This window comes from Thrips palmi, unplaced genomic scaffold, assembly GCF_012932325.1.
Source record: "Thrips palmi isolate BJ-2018 unplaced genomic scaffold, TpBJ-2018v1 HiC_scaffold_12, whole genome shotgun sequence".
Classification (NCBI taxonomy): Eukaryota; Metazoa; Arthropoda; class Insecta; order Thysanoptera; family Thripidae; genus Thrips; species Thrips palmi.
Window position 1 is genome coordinate 3391806 of NW_023144623.1, and position 9600 is coordinate 3401405.

Here is a 9600-nt window from a genome sequence, read left to right on the forward strand (position 1 = left end):
AGCAAGAGCTTTTTCAGAATTTTCCATAGCTTCTTGCCTCAGTGTACTTTAACAATTTTTTGCGATTCCCGATATTGTTCCCTGGAGTGCTTTAAATTTTTTTGAAATAACCCCCCCTTTAAATTTTTTGCGATGAAGAGCTTTTTGTAGTTTTTACTGCATTTTCTTTCTACACTCTAAATGTCTTACAATGAAATTTGTCTATTTTATTCGTATGTTACAGTGAATTCGGCGAAAGCATAATCAAAGCAAAATTCCTTCGTAATACGAATCTTTTTAGCTTTTTCATGGTAGATACAAAGAAAAACCTTCGTAATAGAAGAAAAACCACCTTCGTATTATGCTTGCGCCTTTTCCTTCGTTTTATGGGAAATTTCTTCGTAAGACTTTTAGAGTGTAGTCATTATCGCATAAACGTGATACTTCTTTAAAAAACTTTATCTGAAAATTTTTTTATTTTAGATTTATTGTAGTGTCCCAGAAAAAAACTTGTATTCATTTTTTATTGAAAAATTTCAGAGAGAAATTTATCGCAGTCTAAATTTAGTGAAACCTGTAAAAATCGCACGTTGGTTCCGAACTTGCCAATCTTGACGTAAACAGTTTAATAGCCAGATGGTACTGATTGAGTGAGCAAACGATTTTACCGGGGCACGGAGGGGTCAAAAAGCATGGCAGGCATACTTTGATACATGATAAATTGGAGCTCTTACAGGTCAGGCATTTAACAACTAAGTCTATTTAGTTAGCCCCAATTGTGAAAAAAAGAGAGAACTCTCCCGCGATGAGAGAAAATAAAGAACACTGACTAGGGTAAACATTCTAAAAATTTCACGTAAAAAGATGACAACGAACAAAAAAGAGAAGAACTTAACAATATAAGAAATGCACTGTTCGGACCAAAAATGGCAATCGGACAAGGGGAATGCCAGTTAGATGATCAAAGCCACCGGTAACAGTCTGGAGGGCAGCCAGCCTGCTGGCGTGTGCCCCGGGACGGCTTGGCGTGTTTCTCTCATCCCAGAAGCACCACGAGCAATTAACGTATAACAGGGTTCCAAAGGGACGCGGAGGTGGAGGAAAGGGTTCCTTTGCAGCAGGTCTCGTTAGAGGGCCCTGAAGCCACGCTTGAGGGCACACACCTTCAGGAGGGGTAACTGCAGCGCCCGCATGGTGAGGCGTGGGCTGTCGTTGGACTGACGGCCCGCACGAAGTCCGCCAAGTCCACTTCCTTGTACTGATAACTGTAACCATGGAGAGGGTCCGCAGCGCCGGGAACTGAGGCAAAGCGGCGGTCATGGGCCAAGGACGCTGTACGATGAAAGCACGTCCAAAAGGGTCTCAAGGATACGGGCCGAGGGCGATGCGGCCAGTTCACGCAGCGGGGCAGTGGGATCAGGATCGGTGCAAGGAAACCCACACAGAGCGGAGCCGCGGTGCCCCCCGCAGGAGTTTCAGGACACCTTGAGGAAAATTACAGTACCGCCCGAATTTTTAAAGAGGAGAGGTTGGTAATTCTTCAGTTCGGACAGATCATCCCTCGAGTCTGTTTCGAAGACAAGGTGCGCAGGTCAGTAGCACTTTCAGTGACGACAGGGAATATGCGTCGAGTAAGGTGTACATCTTTGAGGGTGGCGGGATGCGCCTTCAGTAAAGCTTCCAGATAAGTATCTTGGAAAACGAAGCGTAGCTGAGCTGCTTCAAAGAAGAGATACCAGCCAATCATCCAAAAACGCAACAGCGGCTCTTGAGAACAATTAATAATTTGCAAACTATGGAGATGGTTTTTCACTGCTAATCGCGACAGCCAGTGGATGGATATTCCACTTTATGGCTTGCGCGGAAATGAGACGAAAGCTCAGAACGAGCTCCTTTAAACCCCCTAAGTTGCATTGGTTCAACACTGCAGTCGAAGCCCGCGCCACGCTCAGATTGGTTACAAACAGCTTAAACCGGGCAACAACCACCCAGTGCGAGACAACTCCAGGTCTTCAGCCCCCGGGTCAGTTTCATCAGTGAATCCAGGCACAGTTCGCGGAGGCAGGGTGCAAGGCGGAGGGGGGCGCGAAACGTGGGATCCCATCCCTTCACTCGGACGCGGCGCCACAGGTCCGCGTGCAGGCACAGGTCGCGGAGGGGGCGGCACAGCACGCGGCAGCTGAAGAGCTGTCTCGGCGGCAGGAACGCCAGCACGGCCAGCAGCGCGTCGTCCGGCAGGGCCAGCAGCAGCTGCGGCAACAAACACCACAAATGTTGGTTCAAGTCTCATTCCAGGATCGCGACATCACGGTGAAACGAATGCGACAAAATGTCACAATCCCTTCAGCGTTGTGTCACATTCGTTGGATGTGAATGACTGTTTCACATTCAAACTAATGTGACACAACACTGCAAAGCCAGTGGTAAGTTTGCTTGCCACAAATTTGGCAAGCCGTTTTCAATGCCTAAAATTGGCAAGTTTCGCCAAAATTTGGCAAGCTTTTGAAGATTTCTGGTCAAAGCTTGACAATTTTGGCATTCCAAAGGGCCTGCATAATTAGTGGCAAGCAAACTTTGCAGTGAATGCTTAAAGGAACGTGGCACCTTGTCGCATTCGTTTCGACGTGATGTCACGTTCCTGGAATGGGAGTGAATCAGGACTGGAAACCCCAAGGCATTGCACAAGGCACGCCCACAATAAATGTTTAGGTAGAATTTTGTATGTGCAACTTGCACGATTTTGTGCATACGTGGAATTTGCATAATATCATGCGTAAAGATGCATAAATTTATGCAAATTCACGCACAATTTAATGCACGACGGTACACAAGTTTAAAATTATGCATCACCACGTATAAAATTGCACATAAACATTTAGTGTGCCGGCGAGGTTCCCGAAAACATGGCGTGGAGGTCAACCGACAGGTCAACACTCTACTAGTCTTACAACTAAGAAATGCACAAAGTTTAAAAGAGAGGCTGAGAGGACACCACAGCCATTTTTCCATGTAGGACAAATGAACGGTGCACACCAAATAACCATGGACTTTTTTGTTAGCAATTACCGAGCGATTATGTTTCCGTTGCAAAACGTTATGAGAGGGTGACAATTCAATCACAAACCATAGACAAATTTGTGCACCGATTTTTGGAAGCACTATTGTTTATAAACTGAGCGCTAAATTGTTCACAAATGTGACAAGTATGTCCCTAACAAAGTTCACGAGAAAGTCCATAACACTACTTAGTATGTAGAAAATGAAACAAATTATGTCTATTAGCAATACGCTTATTTCGTCCCCAAGATCTGGAGGCAACGTGAAGTGTCCTACAGATCGACAAATTTGTCAACAGCCCTACATCACATTGTTTAAAAGCCATGGACAATTATGTGGACATTTGGTAACGCTTAAAAACGTTTCCACTTTGATTGCAATGTTGTCCCTGGAGTTTGTCCATGGGAGTTTTGGCGTCCAACTACGAACAAAATAGTGCATCAGTATTCACAATAATTGTTACGAGCCTGTTACGGACATTTGAATTGTTCCTGATTCTGTGAAGAAATAATGTCCATACATATTTGGCGTGTAGGAACGGTTATTTTGACGGCAACTTTCTTGAGATTCACAAGACACTTTGCAACCATATTGAAACATTACAATCACGGTTTAAAGTTCTTCCACTTTACAAAGTCTTAGGTCTCATCAAAATCCTATAGAAAATTTCCGAAATGCGTAAAGGACCACACAGATCAAATCTCGGCGAGGCTGAATCCTGGGGATACTGAGGCTACTTCGTGCCGAAAAAGAGAGGCAAAATTTGACCATTTTCACTGGTGTGTCTCCCTAAATTCGTTCGAAGAAAATGATTATTCATTTTATGATCAGTGATTACGCCGGTTCCTCCCCATAAATGGGGACATTTAGAGTGCTGACATGCAGTAGGGTGGAGCAATGAATCTAAAATCGAAAAAAAAAAATGCACATAAATGGGACCCTTGCGATACTGTAAGACAAGTGCCGAAACAGTTTTGGCCGGGGTAACCCGGTCACCCCCTTCTTGCCCGTCAGAGGACTCAGAGGACAATGGGTATAAACGTCAAAGATGACACTTTTTCCAGCTTAACATTGGAACCAGGGACAAATTTGACGTGCCCTATCTCGCTTTTGATGCGGAAAATATGTCCGAGTGCTGTGAATTTTTGGGAGAGCTGTCGGACTAGGTCTTTGGTCCGGGCGGAGGCCGTTGTAGTCAAACAACGGCGTGAAAATCGTCGGTTTTGCTGTAGTTTGATGTTTTTCGTCATCGTGCAGTGTGTTTTACCGTTAAACACGTCCTACTCGATACATATCTAAAGACACGCTCTTGAGTAGCATTTTGCTTTCACGACAGTGCGACAGGAAATTGTCCTGATCGCGCCGGAAGTACGCATGAAGCCTATTCCGTGTCCACTTCCGTGTACACTTCCGCGCGATCGGGACCATTTCCGGTCCCAGTCAGGTTACTTCCGCAGTTTAGTGGATGCAAAATGCTACTCAAGAGCGTATATTTACATGTGCATCGAGTGGGACGTCTTGAATGGCAAAACACACAGCACTGATGAAAAACACCCAAAGCAGCAAAAACGACGATTATCACGCCATTTTAAGACTAAAACGGCCTCCGCCCGGGCCAAAGACCTTGTCCGACAGCTCTTCCTTAAATTCACAGCATTCGGACATACATGCCGCAGGAAAAGCGAGATGTGCAGGTCAAATTTGTCCTGGTCCCAATGTCATGCTCGTAAAAGTGTCACCTTTGACGATTAACTATAATCGTAGGTCTAATTAGACCTATTTTGTGAGGCCTCTGATGGGGAAGAAGGGGGCGGCCCCGGTCAAAACAGTTTCAGTACTAGTCTTACAGTATCGTAAGATCCATTGCTCCACCCTCACATGCAGTCCATTGAAGTATCGACCGACACCCCCTGAATACGAAGAGACGACTTACCGATTGGTCCATTGTTACGGCGACGTTGCGGGCGATTCCTACAGCACGGTGAGGAAGTACTCTGGATCACGTTGTCAAGGCGCAGCCCTAGCAGTGGTACAGCCCAGCGCGACCTACAGCGGAAGAAGTCAGAGCACTGTGGGGGCACTCTCATTGCAAGTACGTGACGTCACGTTGAAACGAACATGACACACTGTCACGTTCGTTTGGGCATTGTGTCACATTCGTTTGAAAGTGAATCAGCCAAAAATTAGCTTGTTCACGTTCATTTTGTCACGTTCGTTTCAACGTTGTGTCACGTACTTGGAATGAGAGTGGGGGGCGAAGAACGAAAAAAAGTCAGAAAAGACCTCTCGTTTAGCCGATCGTAGGTTCAGTGGAAGTAAAATGAGAATTACAAAGCGTCTCGTGGGTCTGGGTTGTTGAATACCGAGCGAGTACAAGAACCAGAAATCCTATTTCTCATTTCCTCCGAACCGACGATCGACTCATTTCCATGTTTGATCTTTAGAGTTCCAATCTGAGTGTGCCTCTATCTATGAGAACTTTTACAATCACGTTTACTCCCATCGAACCAACGGTCGTCAAGGCATTCTTTCCAACGTCAGTTTTTTATCTTCTTAATTTACAGTCTACGAATGATCCAGAGTACCCTTACGATTGTAACGTTACGCTAGTGGAAGACACTCGCGTGTGGCCGAGGTCTGAAAGTGGATCGAGCCATCACTCAGCAGGATGATGAAATAAAATGCAATCTAATGAAACTCTCAGTCGAGTAAAGAACAAAGTTAATCAAAAAGCAAGGAACCAGTAGCGGCCAGTACTGGAAACTTACAACAGCAAAACTTGATGTCACAAGCGCAGTCGTCGATGAATTCAAAGCAGCGACCGCTCGGTAAGTGGCGTGCTGTTGGTTCCTGATGTCTGATTACTTTTGCTTTTTACTCAGCAACGAGTGAAAGGGTCTGTTCTTGTTCTATTCTTTTCTTCTTAAAACTCCGTCTTATGATGGTTTCCAGCGTACTATCTAGTAGTATTCACACTAAATTACTATGAAGGTTTTTCTGCGCGCCAATGCACGAAATTAACATGCACTTCGTAACGCACGAATTTGTGCGCGACAATGCACGATTTCGTGCGCAAGTATGCAGAAAATCGTGCATTGTCGCGCACTCATTCGTGCGTTACGAAGTGCATGTTTAATTTCGTGCATTGGCGCGCAGAAAAACCTACATATAAGTTTAGAGTGATTGGGAATCGCGGGTTGAACATGACGAACCTCCGGATTCTGTCCGTCGTACCTTGTTTTGCCTGACTTCGAGAAGGCAACTAAATCAAAACTCACGAGGTTTACGTACCTCCTGTTGTGAATACCACAAACAATTTTTCTTCAGATTCTTGCCGGAATGGTGTTTCACTGTTTTCCTACCTTACGCCATTCAAATACTGCGAAATTGTATGCTTCTGAACTTCTCTTTGAACTGCGAAATTGTATGCTTCTGAACTTCTCTTTGAACTGCGAAATTGTATGCTTCTGAACTTCTCTTTGATGGTCCAATTGCAACTCTGAAATCCGGTTCGTACTGATTCCTACTGCCCTGGGAAGCTGGCGGCTTCAAACTTCCTTTTCTGTTCTTCCGGCCCAGAGCCTGTCGGTGTCGGGGTACCCCATTTGAGAGTTCATCCCCTGTCGAAAATCTACCCCAGGGGCATTCCAGAGCCGATTGACAGTGGTACAAGTTTATCATTGACGATTTTGCTCATTTTCGTCTCAAATGTCACCTACCCATAGGTTTACGCCCCTACGAAATTCAGCCCTCTAGGTCAATTAGTTTGGGAACTGTGAGCAATCAAAGCTTTTGGCTTTTTTTTCTTAAGGGGCAGTAGCACTTTCTGCACGCTTTTTCAATTTTTTTCGAATTTTCCGTTTGCACCTGAATTTAAAAGACTTCCATGAATGCTAGAGACAAACGACAGTAACCATGTAAAAGATCAAACTTTTTGCAACAACTTCAAAAAAAAATATTTTGTTTTAGCATAAGGGGAGGCACTTATATGAGGGACGTAAAAAAGGTCTGCAAAATCATACATGGTGTCACTGCGCGCAAGATTTTAGCCAAAGTTTTCAACTTTTTTTCAATCGGTAAAGTGCATAAAAAAGAGCATAAAATTGCCTACAAAATGAACCACGGGGGTCAATATCGGGCCGAAAACGCTGGTAGAAAAAGGTAATTTTTCACAAATTTTCCATTGAATGCATTTTTTTTGTTCGATACTATATATCTAGTAGCATTTTTCATCCGATATTAACCCCCGTGGTTCATTTTGTAGGCAATTTCATGCTCTTTTTTATGCACTTTACCGATTGAAAAAAAGTTGAAAACTTTGGCTGAAATCGTGCGCGCAGTGACACCATGTATGATTTTGCAGACCTTTTTTACGTCCCTCATATAAGTGCCTCCCCTTATGCTAAAAAAAAATATTTTTTTGATCGCAATCGGAGACCAAGAGTGAAGGCGGCAGAATATATTTTAAAGTTAGCTGCAAAAATCTGCCGCAGCGATTTCTCATACTTGCGCCCGCTCGACCAATCAACCAAACTGATGGGATTTACAATTATTATAGCTGTCTTTACTCTTGATCTCCGATTGCGATGAAACTTACAATGGAGCTGTAGAATTGACTGGCCTACAAGGTGGGTGGTTGGATTTACAGTCTGAGAAATAGTTTTCACACATTAAGCTCCACAAAATACTTGAACTGTTTTGGCGGTTTTGCAGCGCTTCGGGCCTTTTCGTTTTATTTAGAAGTTTGACCTCCTTTTGCAAATCCAACACAGCAGGGCGATAGAAAATTGAATTCTGGGTTGCTTAGTGAGGTTGACAATGCTGAGAAAACTATTTTAAACTGTGCTTTTAACCTCCAAAGTTGCAAAATACAATTTTGGACCAAAAAAGGAAATTAGTTTTTGGATCGGCATTTCTGCTACAGACGTCGTATTGGCGTTCCAAGTGTACCACGCAACCCGGAAAATAGTGGCCAACAACCGGCTCGCTGTATGTATGGACCTAAAACGAACGGAAATAACTTTTTTTGTGAAAGGGAAACTTCAAGTCGGCTGTCTGGTGCCGTAAATTTGGTTTTCAAATTGATTTTAGAACTGTTTTACATATCCAAAAGTCCATTCCATTGCCACTCACGGATAGGAAATTTTGCGTAGAATCTAAAAGTGACCTCGTTTACTCAGTTCGATGCAGTTTTGACAAAGTTCTGTTTAATTTGGTTCGGCCGCGCGGCCCAGCCGCCCGTCCGCTCCTTGCCGGCCCGAGCGGCGCGCATAGCTTCACGCGCGCACTACGCTGTTGCCACCCCCTGATTTGAGATAGTCGCGAGGAATGATTCCCCATCTAGAGCGGGTCCAGTTTGGGTTTCCCGGGGATAGGTAGAAAATTTAAGGTTGTAAACACTAAACACATTTATTTTTTGCCTTTGAGTGCATTTTTATCACCGATGGATTGCTTTGGGGCCGATTCTGCGGGCAGATTCGAATTTGCCACTCAATTTTTCATCTGGTATCTATTTTCATACCTCAGGCCCAAAAATAAAGAATCCCGGGGCATTTTAGTAGGTACTAATTAACCTAGAGGGGTGAAATTTTGTGCGGTCGTTTACCCATGGGTAGGTAACATTTGAGCCAAAAATGAGCCAACGCGGTCAACTTCGACCAGTCCATCGGGTCTGGAATGCCCCTAAGGTAGTTTTTCCTACTAGGGGTAACTCTGAAATGGGGTACTCCGAGAGGCTCTGGCCCGGAACAGAAACGGAAGTCAGAAATGACAGGTTCTTTGTGAAATTGCGCTGCTGACGAGCTCCAGACCTCGTCCGCTGCACATGGTTTTCATATAATCTCTCAATTTTGACTTCTGGATGGATTGGTTTCCTTCTGGCCCAGAACCTCTCGGAGTACCCTAGTGTGTAACCGTAATTTTTTTAGCACTTTGAGCTACACATTACCACTTCAGCATTTGCCACCTGAAGTGGAACGTGTCCCAATTTTTGACAATGAATTCAGGGAAAAGGGTTTTCGTCATCAGTCCGGCAGCGGCTAAATTTCGTCGCTGTTTTCTGGAAAATGTTTGCAGAGTTGAGTGCTTTTTGATCACACCCGGGTGGTGACGCTGCGGTCGTTCTATCCCCGCGAAATTGCAAATGGACCGATGTGCCACCGTTTCCTAAATGGAATCGATGAACCATTTGACCAAAAAAAATATTCGAACGAGTGGCATCAAAAAGTGGATTGTCGCTACGATAAGACACGTCGGTCTGACGTTCACGTGTATGATAAAGTTTAGGGTGGCAACTTTGAAAAACTATGTACTAGCAACCTTTTTACAGTGTATTCGCATTTGTCTAACTTTGCGTTTGCCTTCGGCTGCATGGGGGTCAATTTCAACAAAACCACACAAGTGATGGAAACTTTTTAATACTGTATATTTGCATTCGGTTAGTAACATGCCGCTGGAATGATGATGATAGCTCTCCGCTGTCGGGTTATTTTTGAGTGGATTGAAGTCTTGAGTGGGGCGTTCGCGTAACCTGGAACAGAATGGACAGCACTCATCCGAGATTAG

At 44.4% G+C, this 9600-nt stretch overlaps 1 long non-coding RNA gene across 1 annotated transcript; it reads right to left on the minus strand.

The window, feature by feature from the left end:
• Positions 1-1024: 1024 nt before the first annotated feature.
• Positions 1025-6461, minus strand: LOC117639930. Its single transcript, XR_004587389.1, has 3 exons — positions 6328-6461; positions 4970-5082; positions 1025-2229 (listed from the first exon to the last, which is right to left on the minus strand). It is a non-coding gene; the product is annotated as an uncharacterized LOC117639930 (long non-coding RNA).
• Between the last annotated feature and the right edge of the window lie 3139 nt (positions 6462-9600).